Below are 20708 nucleotides of genomic sequence, written 5' to 3' on the forward strand. Positions count from 1 at the left end.
TGGTCTGGGATGGTTTTCTTTGAAACATACATAGAACTGGAAACTCCAACTAATACATTTTCAAATGTGATGGAACCTATGAGGGAATTTAACAATTCTCTCAAAAATTGTGGTTTAGAATTCTAATATGTGTTTGGCAAACTAAGAACTTGTTTTTAAACAAGGCAATTTTTAATCCTAGACAAAAATCTAGAGAAAAGAAAAGGCACACACAGTGTACCACAGAGCCAAACTGTAATATTTATGTAGTTTGGATGTTAAAATTAAATGTTTATTTTAAATATTTTGTTGGAGGATATAGGACAAAAGTATCTGAAGCCTGGAAGAAAGCACTCAATCTTGGTTTTACCTGACAGGAAAGGACTAGGTAATGTCTACAATTTAAAATTCAACATGTAGCCATTTAAATGTATGATTTAGAAATCTGGTGGTAATTGCTGGAAGATACAGCTAAGGTAGATTGATCACATCTCTTGGAGAGGACAGAATTATTGCAGTTTTTTCAGATGTGCTTTACGGTACTACTTGAGTCTGTTACTGATTCCATGTAGACAATTAAGCTAAACACAGTATCTGTATAGTGAAAATGTGTATGCTCTTTACATCATAGAATTTACAGGAGAAAGAAGTACGTGATCATTAAATCTAGAAAATCTAGAATGCTTTGTCATTGCAAATTTATAAAGCTTTTGTAAGGAAGAGGATAAGAGTAAAGGAGAGGGATAAATACATCTGAGTAGAATAATAAGTAGTTAAATTCTGATCACCAATTATAAATCATAAACGGTTTCCTCTGAAGGCAAGATTCAATTGTATGTGCACTATTTTATTTATAAGTAATATAATAAACACTATAGGCACTCAGTGTCAGCTATACTTTATGCCTTTAAAATAATGTGAAAAATATATTGAAGTTATAAATTATGATTTTTTAAAAATTTCTAAATTACTAAGTAATTTTTAAAGTTTGCCATGAAACATACTGAATTCCTTATTTGAAATATAAAAAAGTTAACCAAGATGAAAACCCCAAAACAGTATATTTCTGAATTCTGAATCTTACTAATAATTATTTAATAACGAGGGAGGAAAAAAAGCAGTAAATTTTGAAAGAAGAAGCATTGATGAATTAATTAAGTATTGCAAAGACTTAATTCATCTGGTAATTATGTAAGATCACGTGATATCTTGGAATTCAGATTCAGATAAAATGACGTAGGAAGAGAAATGAAAGAAATGCATGGTAGAAATGATAAAAAATTTATAATTTTGTTAACAAAAATTTTATAATATACATTAAATGTTAGCAGCTTCAAATTTTAAACAGTGAGATTACTTATCTCTGGCTATATGAATTTTTGTGAATATTACAGTATTTAGCAAGCACGAAAAACATGTAAGCTAATTTTTAAAAAGTTAATAAGTAGGTTAGAAACAGAAAAGAGAAGTAGAATATAAAGACCTCACTGAAACACCTTAGCCCCTATATGGCCACGGGAGTTTTCAAGCAAAACCCCAAAGTGATAAATACCAGAACTTCCTTGATTGTGATCCACACAGAGAAATATTCCAAGACCTGCTCTCAACGAAGAGACCGAAAATGAGCATTAAGTATGTATTATGCCTGGGAGAGCTCAGCGTGGTGCTTCCCGGTGATAGACACTGAGATACCAAGGAGTTCTCTTTCTGTGCATTAATTGCTCTTAAATACAGCAGATCTCAGCCACTGGCAGCCAGCAAGAACATAGGGGTGTGGGGCATCCATAAAGACTTTTATAAAAAAGGGAACCATTATCCCGTACTTGTTGCCAAAAAAGGAAAAAAAAAAAGTGCCCCTCACCGCTCTGTAGTCCGCACACCTTTGAGAAGTTAGGATGGAGGTCCAGAAAGAGTGCAAATGAATGCCAACACCAGCTGCTGTGTGCAGCTGTAAAAGGTGAGTACAGCGGCACCTCAGCACCCCAGCAGGCTCAGGTCCAGGACCCCATGTTTCCCCCAAGCCATCGCAAATCAAAGTCTGCAAAAACTCCAGTCCCTTATGTAAAGTGGTGTGGCACCTGTGTACAGTCTCCGTGGACACTAGCCTGCACACTTTATAGCATCTCTAGGTTACTTATAATGCCTGATCGATGTAAATGCTATGTAAATAGTTGCTATACTGTGTTGTTCAGCATGTGTGTAATTTCTTTCCAATCTTGTTGATCTGTGGTTGGTGGACTACATGGACGATAAATCCATGCAGAGCAGCTAAATTTCAGCCTGGAAAAAAATTAAAGGAAAACATAGGCTACTATACCTTTGAATTTTAGACTGGCATTCATATTCCAAGCCTCCATTTATGCCTTTAAATAAGTCCTTAAATTCGTAAATTATGTGAAGTCATGACAAAACAGAAATTTTGAGTATTAAACCTCTGAGGTTTAATGGTTTACAAATTGACATAGACTGGAAATAAAAATAACTTAAAGAACAGTACTGGAGTCCAAATAGCTTTATATCTATCCAGAAATTAGCATGATGCCCTACACATCAAAAACATTCAAAATAAACACAATAATTTGGAATAAATCAAAAAACATTCTCAATCTTATAATAGAGACCCCTAAAGGCAAATCATTTGCCTGGTACGTTTTTTGGAACCATCATAAAAGATAGAATTGCCGGAGGAATTGTGATTCCCCAAATGCTATCATTTTAAATAGATTGTGAGGATGAGATTTAATTTATGAAAAAAATAATGTATTGCTTTAAGATTTCTATGCAGTGCATTTCAAAAACATTCTATTTTGCTTTTCTCCTCACATGAGCTCACCACACTTAAAATCCAGCCATGCTATCATTCAATTTCAGAATTCTTTATAAAATTTTTTGCCTTCTCTTTGACCTCTTACAATAGCGCTACTTGAGAACTGAACATGCATTTGTGTGACATAACAAATAAAATGACAGCAGTAGATGGTGACGATTAGCTCAGGCTGCCGTGTGAAATTACAGACAGAGAGCAACAATAAAAGCCTATAAAGAAAGTAATAATTGCCAAGGTGAAAAAATTACTAGAAACATATTTTTTCAACCACATGCTGCACAAGGTATCATTAACTTTAGTTTATGTTTATTGCACATTAATGCCCTTTATTTTCTTTCACTAACAAGACTATTATTGATCTAGCTATTCTGTTTGATTAGCATAGACCAATATATTGCAAGCCTTATAAAAATATTCACTTGTGATTTAGCTTTACTCTTGGGATCATGTGTCAAAAACTTACACCTAGCCTACAAATAAAAAAACTGTGCAAAGCTGCATTATTTCAGCAAGTCTCAAACTTTTTTTTGCTTTAATTTCCCTCAAGGCAGAGAAGAATAAATAGATATACCCTGGGGTCGGATGGCAGAGTTCCAACTTAACAGCCATAGCTCTGAAATTTCTTTGAAGACTCAGGCTAGATATTCTAAAAAATTCAAGTGTGTTTTATTCTACTGTATAACGTGTTTTATTTTGAATATTAAAATTGTGTTTAAAATTGCTCTTCAGTACAATTGATGCTCTGAGAAAATCTGTTTGTTCATGCCGTGGCTTTTTCTCCTTCCTCGTGTTGATAAGTGTTGGTGATGGTAATCATTCCCCACCCTGAGAATTCTGAGAAGTTGGCCAGTAAGAATGCAGAATTATGGAGTCAGATTGGTTCCTGTGTTTTCATAGCCTGAGTCCAGTTATTCTGCTTTGCTTTACTGAATTTCCTACATTCTGTGGTCCACTAAAACCCACCAGTAAAAACCCTTCCTACCCTCTTCCTTCATGTTCAGTCTCATCCAAGAAAGCAGGGCTTTTATAATCTTTTCTCATTGTTAATTACAGGGCCAATTTAATGCTAAACTTTTAAATATTTTATCTTTTGTATAAGCGGCTCTGTTTTTGCCCTTCAAATTCAACAAAACTGGCAAAAGGAAATAAATCAGTGCTATGGGTTACATGAGTCCCCAAGTCTCAGGTGCTTAGAGGTTAGGTCTTTGGAATGTGGGGTGCTACAGCTGACTGTGCTGTGAGGATGGGGCCTGGTACCCTGGTGCCTGAGCAGAAGAGTGCACCAGCCTCTGGGGCTCCTTTGTCCCTCTCTGCTCCCCAGTACCAGGAGGGAACTGCTCCCTTCCCACAGGCCATTCTGCCTGGAGGACTGAAAGCTTGAGCCAAAATCAACCTCTTCCCCTTTAAGCTGACAGGGTGGGTGCTGAGTCATGCGTGATGAGGAGCTCACTAAGACAGCAGGATACATACAAAGCAGACCGACTTAACCAAGATCTGCTTCAGAAACCCAAACTGTATCAAGTGTCTCTGACACAAGTAGTAAGTGGGACTCTTATTGTGGTTTTTCCATCCATTCTTATTTGTTTAAATAGTCACAATTATGGATATGCCTGCATAGTTTGACCTTTTGTTCTTAAACTTTGATGAAGAATTCTATAGCTCAGAAGTGGCTTATAGACAGGGATTTAAGACACAGATTTGAGGGTGTTTCCATATTTGCCCCAAATATGGCTCTGCCATTTCATAGCTAAGTGGTCCAGAAAGGTTACATATCTACTGTCTTTGTACCATTTTCTATAACATGAGGATAAGAGCAGTTCTTTTTTCATAGCATTTTTGAGAGATTAATGAATTACATATAAAGATCTTGATTATTTGCTGTTACATAACCAACTATTGATGCCTTTTGGTTGATTATCTCATAGCTCTGACATAATACAAAGCGAGGTGATAACTACATTCAATTGAAAAATTACAATGCCTTTCACATTAAACTTGATCTAAATATCAGTTACTATTACTATGGAAAAAAATACTTGCATGAAGTTTTGAAATAAAAGTTTCATTATTTAAGTTACTTATAAAAATGATTCTGCTTCTCAGCACTTTCCTTGTGCATACCTGTGTCCTAGAGTTTTACATACCTCATAAATCAGAGTACTTTCCTCATAAACTAAAACAGATTGCTTAATACTGCTCAAATTTAAATTTGGGCTGAGATTCACAGAAAGATAAACTCATATTCAGGCTTGAGTTTATATCTCAGTGGTATAACATTGGCCTGGAAGCCCTTGGTTCAATCCCTAGCATTGTCAAAAGTATTTTGAAAAATACTTAACGATAAAATTAATTAAATTAAATCAGCACAGGGCTCATCTCACACAATCTACAGTTCAATTGAGCACTTCTCTGCCTCAAGCCAGAGGACTGTTTTAAATGTTTTCAAAAAGGTCTCCTTCTTTGATTTTGCAATATTTTCCTAACTGACTTTGTACTTAAGCACAACACAGCTTTCCTGTAGTGAAGATTTATCCTTTATGACAGATCAGCACCAAGAATAAAAGTTGAAATCTGGGAGACAGTAATGTAAAAATACCAAGATACCATCCCTGCATGAAGACAAGTGTATGTTTTAAGAAATGTTAAATAAAATCAAATATGATGATGGTTAGCCATCTTCTGCTGATGCAGATATTTCTCTAAAACAGCCATAAAAAATCTTCTTTCAGTGAGGTGCAAAGGATTTCCAGAGCTTGCAGTTTCCTCCTGACATAATGGAGTATGAAAAACAAATTCTAATTTAAATATTCATACCTTCACTCTATTTAATGGTATGCTACTGTGAGTATGGATATTATATTTTAAGGCCCTGTGGAGTTTCTTCTAGTTTTATAACAGCCAAAATGATAGCCTTCTCAAGAGTAATATAAAGCATGATTATGAGGATCATATTTCCATTCTTTGAAAGATGTGCTCTGCTACTGCTAATGACAACCCGCAGACACTCAGAGTAAACACTTTCTACAAAACGCATGCTACAATTTTTAAAATTAGTAAGTACTCCACTGGTCAAAGAGACAAACTATGGGACTGAAGTTTACCCTCAAACAACCTCAACCCAGCAGCCCCGTACAACTGATGCAAAAGAGATGAAATGAAATTTAACCCAAAGACAACAAAAATTTGAGTATAATTGAGTATACAAAAAGATATAATTGAGTATACAAAAAGAGTATAATTTGTTCTCTGAATATTTTGAAGATTAAGAAAAATTAGTTGGAATTCACCATCTAAAGAACGCTGCCAATAAAATAAATATACCAGGAATAATTCAGTGCACTTTGTAGGTTTGTCAATTTGACTGAGAAGATCTGAGAAGTGAGCTTTTAATATTCTCTGTGTAAAGACAAACATTCACCTCCTCTATGTAGCACATGCAAAACTGTCCTTTTATTGATTTAGAAAAGAAACTATTCAACAAGATCACCAAAACCTATCAACAAACTAGAATTAGACTTTTTCTCCCTTCTCCTTGACTCCCATACAAACACGACACATGCACAGACACGCAGAGCACACATCCATATGCACAAAAGTTCAAATGCACCAACACACAAACTCAGACATGAGTCTGAGTCTGAGTCTGAGGCATTTTTTTTGCTTTGTTTTAGCAAGGAGCACATCTGGAAGATTGCAGATGGATCCCAGAGGCTAGAGATTATGATAGAATCCATGAGGCATTAATGAACTAAAGGTATCTTAGTATTTTAGGAAAAAGATGCTTTTCTTCCTGAAAGATTAAATCTGCTAAACAAAATCTCCTATAATGAAAAGCTTGTTTCTTTGAAAAAAAAATTAGCCTTTCTCACTGCATTTACTTCAAATTGAGGATGACAGTTTTTTCACACAAAATTAAAATAATGAGCCAGGAAACAGTTCCACCGAGAAGGAGCACATCCGGCCCAGGCAGGGAGATTCTTTAGAAGAGGCTCGGATGCCATTCCAGCTGCCATTTCCTAGATGCGGCACATGTCAAGCAGCTTCAGCTTTCACAGCTCCTGGCAACATGATCTAAGGTGGCCATGGCAGCGGCCCTTTTGTGAACACAGGGTGTGCATGACTCATTCAAGGCCCTCCCGGGTAAATGAGGAGTCCTGGACTGTAAGATCTGTTTCCTCTTGAGATGTAAGGTGTTCGGGACCCACTCATCTTGTTAGCAACAATGGCTCTTTGCTGACGGCACCGCATGGAGAAAGTCAGAATCACAATGAAGACACAAAAGAGAGCCAGGAGAGTGTGCCCGAGATGTGCCCAATGCCTGGTCACTGGATGGTTGTGTCAGGCTCCTTTGCTCTGCCCTTGGCACATTAGTGAAAGAGGTTACACTTGCACGTCTGTCACCCACAACTGAAGAATAGTATAAGAAAAACTATCTTGCGTCATTCAAGGAATAAATAAAGTCTCTAGGACAATGCTCAGAAGCTGTCCAAGAATGTTAGGAAGTGTAATGATATCACTAAGGAGCCAGACTGGTTTTTTTTTCCCCCTTGTGCAAAAGGTAGGTCCATATTTTGCATTCCTAAGTGAAAATGCCTTCTGAAGAGTCAAGTTTTAATTTTTCTCAGTTCAACACTATTTCTTATTGTGGTTTCTGTTTTTCTCAAAAAGCTGAACTCTTCAAAGGGCTGAAGCTACATCTTACCATATTTAGATTTCTAATATCTAAGGCAGTGCCTTATTTGTAATAATTGCTCAAAAATTGCTTGACGTTGGTAATGTACAGAAGTAATTTTTATTCCTGATAGCTAACATCCATACTACTGTACTAGACCATTTACCTAAATTTTCAAGATCTTTTAAAATACAGTTCACAACAAGAAAGACAAATGCTTTTCTATGTATTTAAAGAAAGTCCTTTTTCAATTCAGAAAATGAAATGGTTAGGATTTGGAGTGCTTTTTGGCTTTTGAGCATTGGTACTGTTTATATTGTACAGAAAAATATAAATAAAACATATAAAGCATTTTTAAACTGCCAAAGACAAATGGACAAACAGCTTTAGTGCAGTGTGCTGAGTTAAATTCTGTATCCGCAGCTTTGGGAACAATAGGAAACTTTCCCTTGGGAAGGGGAAGCTAACTTGGGTGATCCCAGATTGAAAACACAATTGAGATTACAACCATTGTCTTAGAGATTTCATCAGTCTCTGTGTGTCCTTCATTCTGTCTAAATAATAATGATATTTAAGCATCTTTCTCCATAATACTATAATTTTCCTCAGACTTACTTCCTCCCTTTGTGACCAACTTATACAAGAAAAAATTAATTTTGACAATCACTGTCTTACTAGATACTTTAATTAATTCTACTTAAATGTCTGATTATAAAGGTAACATATACTTATTAGATAGAATAAATATAATTTCAAAAATCACATTACACTAGGATAAAATGTGGAAAATTTTTGATCATCTACTTCCTACTGCTTTTTTACATACTATATTCAGATACATGTGGTGAGAGTAGAATTATAAAGTTAGGAATACATCAAATTATATATATATATATATTTGGAACTGGAAATTGAACTCATGACCTCACATTGGCTAGGAAAGTATCTTGCTGCTGAGTTATAGCCCCGACCCTAAGAATGAAACAAGTATAAAAGTTTAAAATGTGATTTTTCCCACTCAACATTGTATGGAAAGCACATTTCATTGTCATTAGATTCCACTGTTTATTTAAATTCTTCTTTATATGGAGAGACATAAAATTCAGCAATTAATATGAAAATGTTGACCCTATACATTGGTCTTTAAAGGGGAAACATTTCTGGAGCTCAGAAAATTCTAATTAAGCAAAAAAATAAATGCTAACCAAGTAGTTAAAATGCTGTACTGTGTTGTATTCATCTATTTTTGTTTCTCTCCTTCCGTACTAAACTGAAAGGCTCTATAGGTCAAAAAATTTGATTGACCTTTGTATCTTTACATTCAAAATACTGTTAGGCACAGAGCACATACCTAAACAGACTAGTGAGCAAGTTAATAAGCAAAGATGATGACCTAGCTCCTGGAACAGTTATCTGTGAAACCACATTTTATTTTCCAGCTACCTGCCAAACAATGTTAACCAGCCGCGGATATAAGCTATTAACTATTATTTAATATTAAGTTAAAAAACATAAAAATCATTTCTTTCTTCCCCTTGGTTAGTGTGTCTTGCAAACTTTTTAAACAGTTTGTTTGTAGTATCCAATGAGGCATACTTAACAAATGCAAAGAGAAATTATCAATAAGAAAACCTCAACATTCAGCATTTTACAACCTGAGCACTAAAATTAGGCAAAAATAAAACAGTACATTGACTCACTGGTCAAGTAAAAAATAAAAATAGGAGAAATCGGAGTTATGTGTAAATATTTCAATTCTATTATCCAACCCTCTATCCATATCAGTAAGCACAAACTACATAAATAGAAATTACCTACATTAGAGACAAAAAGTTCAGAGTTTGAACGATGGTGCTATTATGTGGTGTTATTTTTATTCCAATCCTTTCTATGGCTATGTAACACATTGCTGTCAACATTATGACTTAAAATATAGCATGCATTTATGATCAGGTACTTTCCATGTAACAGGAGGTGGACACGACTGAGAAGGCTCCTCTACTCGCCATCCACAAGGCTGCAGCTGGCTTCACTGTCCACTCTTGCTGGTCATTTCCGGAGCACTTCACAGCTCCTATGGCCACTACAGCTGTTTGTCCCTGGCCTCTCACAATTATTGTGACGGGCTTCTTCCAGGCCAATAGGAGGCGCTCTCTGAGCTCCAGATGCTGCTAAGAGCTCACCTCACGGGGCCAGGCCTGCTCAGGATTATCTCCCACTGAATCAACTCAGAGGAAGCCAAGCAGGGACCTTAGTTCACCTGCATTAAATTCTCTACCTTGTCATCCAGAAGTGATTACACAGGCCCAGTGACACAGAGGAGGAGGCTCTTGTGGCACCTGGGTGCCGTGTCAGACTCTTTCTGCCTCAGTAAATAGTCTACAAACATGACTGTATGCACACAATGTCTTCCACCATCCAGATCCATCATCTATAAAAACAAAAACATTTAAAAGTCATCAAGCCAAATATATGATAGATGCTCCTCTGTTGAAGTTTATGGACACATTTCTTATTTTGTGGGAAATGAACTGGGAGTTAAATTCACGCTATGGTAGCAATTACTCTTGGTAAAATGCCTGTCCTCGGACACTGTCACCTGGGTGTCACAGGCAGGAGGAGAATGAGGCCACAGCAGCACAGTTTCTCTGCTCCCCCTGGCGTTAGTGTGACATGGATCCAATGACCAGTAGGCAAGCTGGTTGGAAGGTCTGACAGCAACTAGTGCACTGATGGCAAAGTCCTGAACTGAGAAGCCTGGTGCAAAAATCCATCTTACTGGCAAAAATGTTTTCACAGGTCTAGGCTTTCAAAATTCTAACAAATGATCACCAGAAGAAAAAAGCATAATTAAACCTATGAAAAATGCATTTTTAATCAAAGCTTCTAAACAAACATAAAGCACAATGAATATACTTTTTACTGATTGTCTCTCAGGTATGACAGGAGAACTGGTAGACTTTTTTTGAGCCTTCTCTTACATAAAGTGAACATTTGCCCTAACAAATGACAAGATGCTATAACCTTCACATCAACTATTTGCTCCCAAAGGAATGTGCTTTACTTTTTTCTTCTAGAAAACAACACACGAGTTGAACCAAGGTGAACAAGGACTTTCACCTTTTATACTTTAGATGGATGTTTTGCAAACTCTGGCATACATGTAAGAAGTTTAGCAAAACTGTAAATGACTAGATCCAAATACAAAATTGTGATTGATTCACCTACGTACAGTCCCTCCTCTTTGGGTGTTCAGTATCCGTGGTATTTCTGCTCAAGCAGGTTCATGTCCAAGAGAACTATAAGCCATTTTGTAAAAAGCAGGATTTATTAAAATTGTTTAAGATGATACACGAAACTATATCCTCAGCTCTTTTGTTATTTTTTGTTTTGAGACTCGGTCTTACTAAGATGTTAAATTCATCAGGTAGGGTACGAATTTTGTAATCCTTCCACATTGGCCTCCAGAACACTGGGGTTATAGGTACACACCATAAAATGTGGCTCCAGTACATAGCTTGTACTATCAATTAAAAAATGATGGAAGAGTATGCTAAATTGAATGACAATAAATACCTTATAGAGAAGGTCAAAAGATTTCTGATTGTGTTTCTTCTCATGAACAGCACAATTTAAGAACACACACTGTGTGTAGATCCTTCCAAAAATCTAGCTTCTACATTGTGAGGCTAACTCTGCCATCTCAAATACATTCTTTTTGGAAAGGTCTTGGGCGTAACTCTAAACTAACAGTTACCAAAAGAACCAGTAATTGTCTAAGGTGCTCTGCAATACACAGGCTAAAAACATAGAAGTAATTTTTAAAAATCATTGAAATAAGACCACATATTAACAATTCCCTTTAGTCCTATGTTCTCTAGCTAAACATCTCCTTTTCTTTCACAGAAACATCAATAGAAACTGCCATCCTCAGTATGAACAACCAAAAGAGAAATGTTTTAGTATCCATGACAACAGTTTTCATACAAGAAAAATGTAAAACTCATTTAAATGAGCCAAATCATATTTTAAATATTAAATAAGGAACATTAATTTATGCATCATTCTGGCTACTGCCCATCTTTTTTCTTTTCCTTTTAATCAGAACTGAAAGAGAAAACTTCTCTCGTTCTCAGTGAGACGTCACTAAACAGTATATTAAGTGAAAGTAGAATAGATAATTTTAACAGCTCTGTAGATACAATATCATCTTAAAAGCACTTGCGTGAAAAGCTTCATTTATAAATTTCTTCACTCAAGCTTCTTGAAAGAGAACTCAAAAAAGAGAAGGGTTAGAAGATAGATGGGATGGGTGCATAACTATGAAAGCCATGGCCCTGAGCAAGCTTAATGTCCAAAACCGAACCTGCAGAAGTAGATCAATGAAAGTGAAAGTCCAGAGAAGGCCATGGTCTTCGTGCCTTGCTTGTTTGGTTTGCTTTTAATCACAAGTCTTGGAATTGTTTTTGCACTTGCTTTAATGAGACTGTTTTCTGCTATTCTTCTATGATGGAGCATTTGGAACAGGGCTTAATCTAGACACTGCCCCTTAAAGATGCCTTTTTCAAGCAAAACCGAGAGAAGCCAACACCATTCCCCTCATCTTCTAGCTCCCAAAGAGGAATGCAGGCGCCTGTGAGTTGGGGGGTGACCCCAGTTATATGGAGCGTTTGGAGATCGCTGTCAGGAGGCACAGACATGAACGAACGAGGCATACACCCACCCCGAATGGTGCATGCCGTTAATGAAGCTCATTACCAGGTTCTCACTTACACGCTTCCGTCTCTGTCATTACTTCAGGTCTGAACTCATCTTTCTTTTTGCCAACGTGTCACTTATTTTTTGTTTCTGAAACTTGAAAATTACATTTTAAAAATACAACTGAAACTAAAGGAAGCGGAGGATTAGTGAAATATTAAGTCAACTTTCTCAGTCAAGGGAGCTAAATAGGTGACAATGTGGAGAACTGTGGCTAAAAGTATGGTTCATTTAAATGATTAACTTATTCAGCCAACTTGCTGCCTGTCTCACATCATCATTCAAATTTTCTGATTCATCTTCCAGGCACAAACTTGAATAGGTATTTTTCTTTTCCAAAGGCCACAAAGACTAACACCTTCCCTCATTCTAATCACCTCTAGTACCTAAAACTATGTAGCTGTAACTTTTGATCAATATTTTTGAAAGTTTGAAATACATTCATTTAATCTAAATCATTTGTTTTGATTCTGAAGATTTTCCATTCACTTGCTTCCTCGTAGCAAGATATATTTTTCACGATCGCCCAAGAAAATCCTCTACTCATGCAGGTAATCCTAAAAGCCCCATTCATACTCCTTGTCTTTACATTCAGTTTCTTCCTTTAAGAAATACATGGCTACATACCTCTGGAAATGCTGCATATATGAGAGTCATATTTAAAATAATATTCTGAAGAATAAAATAAAATACTATTCTGCACCGTGAAACTTTCAGCTCTGGTTTTCAGGTTACATATCAGGTTATGGCTTTTATTTAAACATTAGTCATGGAGATAACAAAAATATTTATCATAAAAATATGATATGTCCATATAAATATAATATGTCCTTTATTTTCCTATTGAGTATTCATTTCCTCCCACAAACGTTTCCAAGGTTTCTACCATGTGCCAGATGCTGCATAAGCACTAAAAAGAGAAAGATGATTAGGGAAAAAGAAATAATTCTTGTCCTCTTAAAGTGGATAGTGGAGAAGGGACTTTAATCCATACATTTCTTAGATCAACAACTACAACAATAAATGTTAAAAGAAAAAAAAACAAGGAAATAATGCTATCCTTTATAAGGAAACATAATCAATTTGGTTTCAGGAGCAAACTGAGGAGCACTCCCTAAGGAAGTGGCATTGGAATTTAATTTTGCTTAGAGGTGATCTTGGAAAGCAACAGGGATGCTCAGAGGTAAGGATTTTAAATTTAAGATAGAGATTGACAAACATCTCTGATGCAGTGAAGACAGTAGTTTGGAGTGGGATGAATTTAGAAGGGAAATTTTCCTGAAGGGCGGTGCTGGGGTTGCTCAGAGCACATATGGAGATGCCAGGACAGTAACACAACCTGCTCAGGACAGACACTTTCTTCTCAGAGAAGGTGATGATGCTCCAGTTAATTATCTTAATGGACATAGGGGTTGGGTGATGCCATCCTGAAGGGCACTCCAGTCCTTACTCAGTCTCTTTGATAATTTTTTTCATAATCTTTCTGTTTGTTTGTTTGATAATGACATATTTTAGACTCTACTTTTAACCACTCATACATCTCTCACCTTTGCAAGGATCTTCCCGGACCCTGAAATCTTCTGTTTTACTTCCCTCTAGAATAGCTATGTGTTTTATTTTTTATCTTATTACTGTTTGTATCAAGGACCTGGTGAAAAACCCAGTTCCCTTTGTGAGTGCTATGGGCTGCTGAGTTAGTTAGAAACATTATAGGCTGTCAGTCAGGTCTGGGCTCTCAAAGGAGCCACAGCAGAAGTTCAGATACCTTGTGGCCTTGGAAGAGACAAACACCTCCTGCTGTGGGCCAGATCTCAAGACAAAAGGCAAAGCAAATGCAATCACATCCAAATAGCTCTCTGTCACCCTGAGGAAGTCAAGAGTCACCATTCAACCCACTACAAGAGTCACTGCTGTTAAGCATATCCACTTCCCCACTTGTTCCTGATTTAATCAATTTTATGTTAGCAAATAATCTTATTGGTTGACCACAGTTCTGTTCCACCACATGTCCACCTTGCAAGTTTCCATTTTTTCCAACCTTGGACAAGGCTCGCCTCATGGTTTTATTCTACAAAAGCCTCTAGAAAAGACAGAATCCCTGGCAACCCACTGAGGACACTTTCTGTTTCTCTCACACAGAAGATTTCTTTCTCTCAATAAATACATTCTGCTCTTAACCTCCATTGTTCCTAAAATTCATTCTTGAATTTTAGAGATCATGAACTTGTACAGGATATCTAGTAGGCTGGGAGTTTCATTCCTCTATATCACAAGGGGTACAGTGAAAGAATGAGATAAGAAACAGACACATGTAGTAATGCATGATGTGGGGCTGGGAGGTCAACACCTCAGGATGGGCGGAAACCAAGATACTCCAAACCAGCCACTATTTATTGCATGTATACAGTGTAAGAAGGTTAATGAAAGATGCAAGATCAGATTCAGAGGTCAATAATTTAGGGGGCAACGGATAATTCTGGGATGATTCAAGCCGGAGGAGATGATTCTATGCTACGAAAGATCTTGCCTTGTAGCGTTTTTTAATCTTAGTAGTTTTAATTTAATTTTAGTGGGTGGAAAGAGAGTGGCTCAACCCAAAAGACTTAACGGGAAGTGTCAAAAGGGTGATACCATAATCCCAAGCCTCCATTTATCCCTTAGGGAAGTATGCAAAATTAGCCATTGTGAATTTGTGGTCCCTAACATATTTGTACTAAATTGCAGAGACTCTACTATTGTAATCCCAAATATTGAGTTCAGACATCCAAGTACTATAACCCTCTTTCTAGTTTTCCTCACAATACAAAAAGTTATACTTGTAATCCCATCAAGACATCATTGGAAGCTCAGCAAGTTAATTCCAATCTACCACCACCAATGCAAGCCACGGCAAGAGTGAAAACACCAAGTTAAGGGCAGCCAAGGGGTCCTAAGTCCAATCCCCTTGAGGATACGTGGAGGATCCTAGGCCTCTCTCAGAATTTACTGTCTTGTGAAGAAAGTGGGGGTGGCTCAGGAATGAGTGGCAGTGAGGATGTCAGGAACTACATGAGTAACTTGAGCAGGCTGGCCAGGTGAGAAAAAGAGACATGCAGAAGGATCAATTCACATAATCTAATTAAGGTAGCAACTGAATCGTTTTGGGAGGCTGTACCTTCAGTTTCTGATATGCAAACTCTGTGTCCTGGGGAGTCATAGCCTCTTTGAGACTCTTACCCAGGTGACATTCCTAGAGCTATTGGCTCTAACATCTGGCTGTGCTCATACCCAGTATAGAGAATACTATGTTAGGAAACAGGACTGTCTATTGGCTTTAGAGTTTACATTCCAGCATCTCGGGTAGCCTTATTTGCAATGCTTAGGGCCAATTGAAAAGAGAAGGAAATACCATAGCCAGCTCTCTATATATCACTATAAGCAAATAAGTTTCCAAATAATCAAAGTCACAGTAATTATTTTGCATTCAAGGGGAGTTACTGGAGTTGTCTCCCATATCTACTAAATCCAAAGGAAGTAGATGAGTGAGAAAGATTTGTAATCTTTATAAGGCTCAAAGTCAAATGAAGGTGAAGATCTTAGAGATTCAGTATTTCATTCTGTGTACACTCATTTAATAATCACCATGTAGGAAACAGAGATATAGGGATTTCTTTCTAAAGGAAATTTGGGGGCTGGTGGTGTTCAAATGGGAGAAAGAAAATGGAAATGCAGTATGATGAGGTCCACTCTATAGACAGAAACAAACAAAAAACTGTTCATATTAAGAGGTTGAAAGTCTCTATTTTCATGAAAGAAAGCAACATGTTTTTTGTTGAGCCTTAAAGGAGGAGAGAGAATTTGCCAAGCAAAGTTGTATAGGAAAGCTTTTCTAGGTTAGGTTAAAGAGCACTTGAAATATTTGCGTGGGGACACAGGAAAAACAAAAAGTTGCAGAACTTATGATTTGTGGGGAAAACGATACGAAGCATAAGGTGGAAGATTATTCCAAATACGTAGATTACATGAAGACAAATTAAAACAAGGTAGTAAAGATACAAGTAGGAAATAGTGGGATGTAGACTTTGAAAAAGTATTAAGCAGTGCTGATGGAGAAAAATGAATGATGTCATTGTAAAACTTTGAGTCAAACAGCAGCGAACGTTAACTGAGATCACTAGCCTGATGTGGAGGAAGTTGGCACTCAGAATGATGGAAATCTTTCCTTTTGGTTGGTTCCTGTCCCTTCACTTACCCTTCATTGTTGGAATTCTTGTCTTTCCTTTTTTTCCTTGTGGTACACAGGAAATCACAAATCAATGTCTACAAGTGGAGGAAACCAAACCAAAAAGAACAAAGCCCAAGGAAAAGGAAAAGTATTCCCAAGAAGATTATTTTCTGATGAGTTGGGTTGTAAAGCTTAATGTCTGAACCTTGATGCTTCCGTATTTCCATGGAATCCAGGCACAGATGCTGCAGGGAGCAGACCTGGTAAGTCATGCAAGTTCTTCAGCTAAACGAGAAAAACTTACGTTTGCAAACCACACCTTCTAACTGGTAACTGATGGCTGAAATCAATTTCAGTTGCTTCAAAAGTTGCTTCATTTAAACCATGGGTGAGAAAAACTTTCATTATGAGACTGTAGTGAAGGTCAAATGAAACAATCCATGCAAACAGTGTCTCACTCTGTATGGACTGATTCAGTAATAATGTCAAATATGAATTATAGATTATGAATCATTCTAAGCAATTCCTACCACTATTTCATTTGGCCCTCATAGCCAGTTAGTGAGACAGAAGACAAATGAGTAATCAAAAATTTTTCGACAAGGATAAGCCCATGACTAGATGCTTGGGTAAATTCTAACAAGCATTCAAAAAAATGTAATGCAAATCCTTCTCAAGTTCTTTTTGAAAATTAAAGGAAAATATGTCCTAACTCATTTTATAGGGTCATGGTCACCCTAATACCAAAACCAGATTTTTAAAAAAATTGCAAGAAAGAAAATTGTAAATCAATGTCCTTAATGAGCATAGATGTAAAATTTCTCAAAAAAATCAAATTCAACAGCACATTTAAAGGATAATTCACCATGACCAAGTGGGAGTCCTCCCTTTCTTGTGGTAATTATTCAACATACAAAAATCAATAAATCTAGTACAGTACATTAACAGAATGAAAGATTTAAAAATCACATCATTACCCCAATAGATACACAGAGCATTTTACAAAATTTAACGTCCTTTCTTTCATGAAAAGGAGCAAATGCTCTTAATAAATTAGATATGAAAAGAGTATGCCCTAACACAGTAAAGGCCATACGAGACAGCTCCATCATAAGCTATCGTGAAAATTTGAAAGCTTTCAAAGATTAGGATAATAAACAAAACATCCATTTGAAAAAGGAGTGTAAATTATTTGTTTGCAGATGACTTGATTGTGTATGTAGAAGACTATAAAACCATAAACACAGAGTAGAAGCTGTATCTATACAAACACAGAGCTAACAAGTGATTTTAGTAATACTGCAGGATAAAAAAACAGCATATGAAAATCAGTTACACTCTCATACACTGGCGGTAGATTATTTAAAAAAGAATTAAGAGAGTAGTTTCAGGGCTGGGGATATAGCTCACTGGCACAGTGCCTGCCTAGCAAGAGCAAGGTCCTGAGTTTGATCCTCAGTACCCTCAATAAATAAATAAATAAATGTAGTTTCAGCAACAGTAGCATCAAAAAGAATGGAATAGTGAGTAAGAATATTTCATCATGACAATGAAAGATCTATACACTGAAAACTGTAAGAGGTAGATGGAAAAAATAAATACCTATAAATTTAAAAATTATGTGTTCTTATAGAAATATGTGTGCACAAGTGCCTGCCTGGCAAGGGCAAGGTCTTGAGTTCAATTTCTGGTACGAATAAATAAATAAATTTTTAAAAATATATCTGCATTACCATATTTATTGCAACATTATTTGCCACGTTTAAAATACAGAAACAATCTTGGTATCCATCAGTGAACAGATAAAAGAAAAAATACATGGATTCATGTACAGATTCATGGTCGCATTATAGATGTGTATATATATATATATATATATATATATATATATACATATATATATAATTAATTTGACCATAAATAAGGAAACTTTGCCATTTAAAACAACACAAATGAATCTGAAGAACACTATGCTAAGTGAAATAAATCAAGCACAGAAAAAGTAATGAGACAAATTCTATATGATCTCACTTATGAAGGGAATTTAAGCTAGTTAAACTTGTCAGAGAATGGAGTGGTAGCTGCCCAAGCCTTGGAGTACAAGAGAAAGAGGATTTTGAACAAATGCTACAAACTTGTAGTGATAAGGTAGTTTCTAGATATTTAATGTACAGCATGTGAGTATAGTTAATCTTACTTGACATCTGCTGATACAGTACACCTTATATGTCCTCTCTCACAACCATATAAGTGTAACTGTGAAATGAGAAACATTAATTGGGTTGCAGTAATAATTTTACAATGTGCATACATCTGTGTATAAAAATCTTCACATTTTATGTACTGAGTTAAAAAATTTATCAATATTTGAATAAATTTGGGTAATTAACAAATCTTAACTCTAGGACTCCATCTGCTCCTGCCTAATCTCACAAACTTTCATGCAGAGGTCACTCTTCAATGTCTGGCCTTGCATATGGTTGTTCCTGTGCTATGTCCCACATTGATTTCTGCTTTTTTTCTCTATTCTGTCCACTCCTAGTGCATACAGTGGTATTTAGCATGGAAACACTGTTCTCTTCCATTCTTTGGTTATATATATAAGTTTTGCCCTCAGCATGAGCTCTTGGGTCTGAGATTAAATCCAGATATGCTTCACTCTCTGGTAGCAGCCATCGCCTGACTACCCAGAAGCTCTCAGACAAGCTTTGTGCAGAGGTGGATTCTATGCTTTTTGGACATCACTATTGGAAAACATAACAGCTGCAGAGATTTGCACCTGGCCCATTTACTTCCGCTGAAGATTTCTCATTAGCAAAAGTGCTGCTCATGACACTGTATTTCACTCATGAGAACATTGCTACAGGGACCACGAAGAGATGAGGCCCTTGTGCTGTGTGAAAAAGTCTTGCTTTCGGCTACTGCTATGAAAAGTATGTTTACAGTAAAACACACACACACACACACACACACACACACATAGATCATAGGACACTCTATGCATAGCCACAGTTTTTATGGTTTTATATCTGTTTAAAAATAAATTTTATAAAATAGAGACACCTTTGACTGAAAACTATATTTTTTTTTCTTTTAGTAACCATGATTAGACAATATAGAATAATATTTATTGACTTAGACCTTTATTTTTTTCAGAAAAAAATATAATTGGTACAATTAAAAGAATCACAGAAAAATATAATGATTTTTTCTTTTCCCTTCTTTCCAAGTAATAGCTCTAAAATGAAATGAATAATGCTTACTATAATAGTCTAAGTGAAAAGTTGAAGTTTGAAACTAATAGTTTTCTAACATAGATTTCATTTAAGTTATTTAAAAACCAAAGTCTCAAAGGAACATTTGAAAGTTAAATAAAGATAGAAACCAAAGTAAAAGTCAAAGTGGACCTTAGATAAAATCAATTTCAGGAAGACTATTTTATAGAAAATGACTATCATGACATTTACATTTTTAACTTAAATATTTCATTGCCAGCACCTGCCTCATTATTTTTGCCAATAATCTAACAGAAAAGGCAGCTTTAAAATCACTTGTAACCTTTATTTCATTCATTTATTAATTCATTAAGCTTTAAGATATTTACTCTTCATTGTACAAGAGAATTTGGAATACTCAGAAAGTGAAGAAAACCATTTCCGGCTTGAAAAACTCTTAAAAATCTGTTCAGAATGGTCACTGCAAACTAAGAAGAGAACTAAAATAGATGTTCAAAGTCCTTTGGGAGTTTAGATGTGAAAGATATTTCTCATCCCTCTTAAGCAAGAGTTCTTAAAAATCCTTAGAGATTGGCATTCGAATGGTCCGTTAAGAATAGCAATACCAGGACAATAAGGCATCCAGAATCATGCGGCCAAAAAAACAAAAATAAATGCTCACCACATATACATGTGGAGAGACAAGATGGAGCATTAGACAAGGGAGTGGACATGAACATTGTGATTAGCTTGGAAGATGTGAATAAAAGGAAGATATTTTTTAAAATCTTAGAAAACAATCTATAACATTTGATATATACTTTAGGAAGATTACTATGGTAGTGATACAGAATAATTGGACGGGGAGCAGACTGAATGCAAAAATTAGTTAATAACACTTAACAAATATTAGTTAGGACAGGCTAGGATTCTCTGTAACTACAAATTCCAAAGACTTGGTAGATTACAGTAATACAGGTGATGAAGATTCATTCTATGCTCCTGTTTCATGCACATTGGAGCCCATGGGATAGTAGGAGGCTGAAACTATCT

At 36.1% G+C, this 20708-nt stretch overlaps 1 protein-coding gene across 6 annotated transcripts in view; it reads right to left on the bottom strand.

The window, feature by feature from the left end:
* Lama2 (laminin subunit alpha 2) overlaps window positions 1-20708 on the bottom strand; it is a 553946-nt gene that overhangs the window by 503440 nt on the left and 29798 nt on the right. The window lies entirely within an intron of this gene.

This window comes from Cavia porcellus, unplaced genomic scaffold (assembly GCF_034190915.1).
Source record: "Cavia porcellus strain 051 isolate PalLab524CR breed Dunkin Hartley unplaced genomic scaffold, mCavPor4.1 scaffold_22, whole genome shotgun sequence".
NCBI classification, from domain to species: domain Eukaryota; kingdom Metazoa; phylum Chordata; class Mammalia; order Rodentia; family Caviidae; genus Cavia; species Cavia porcellus.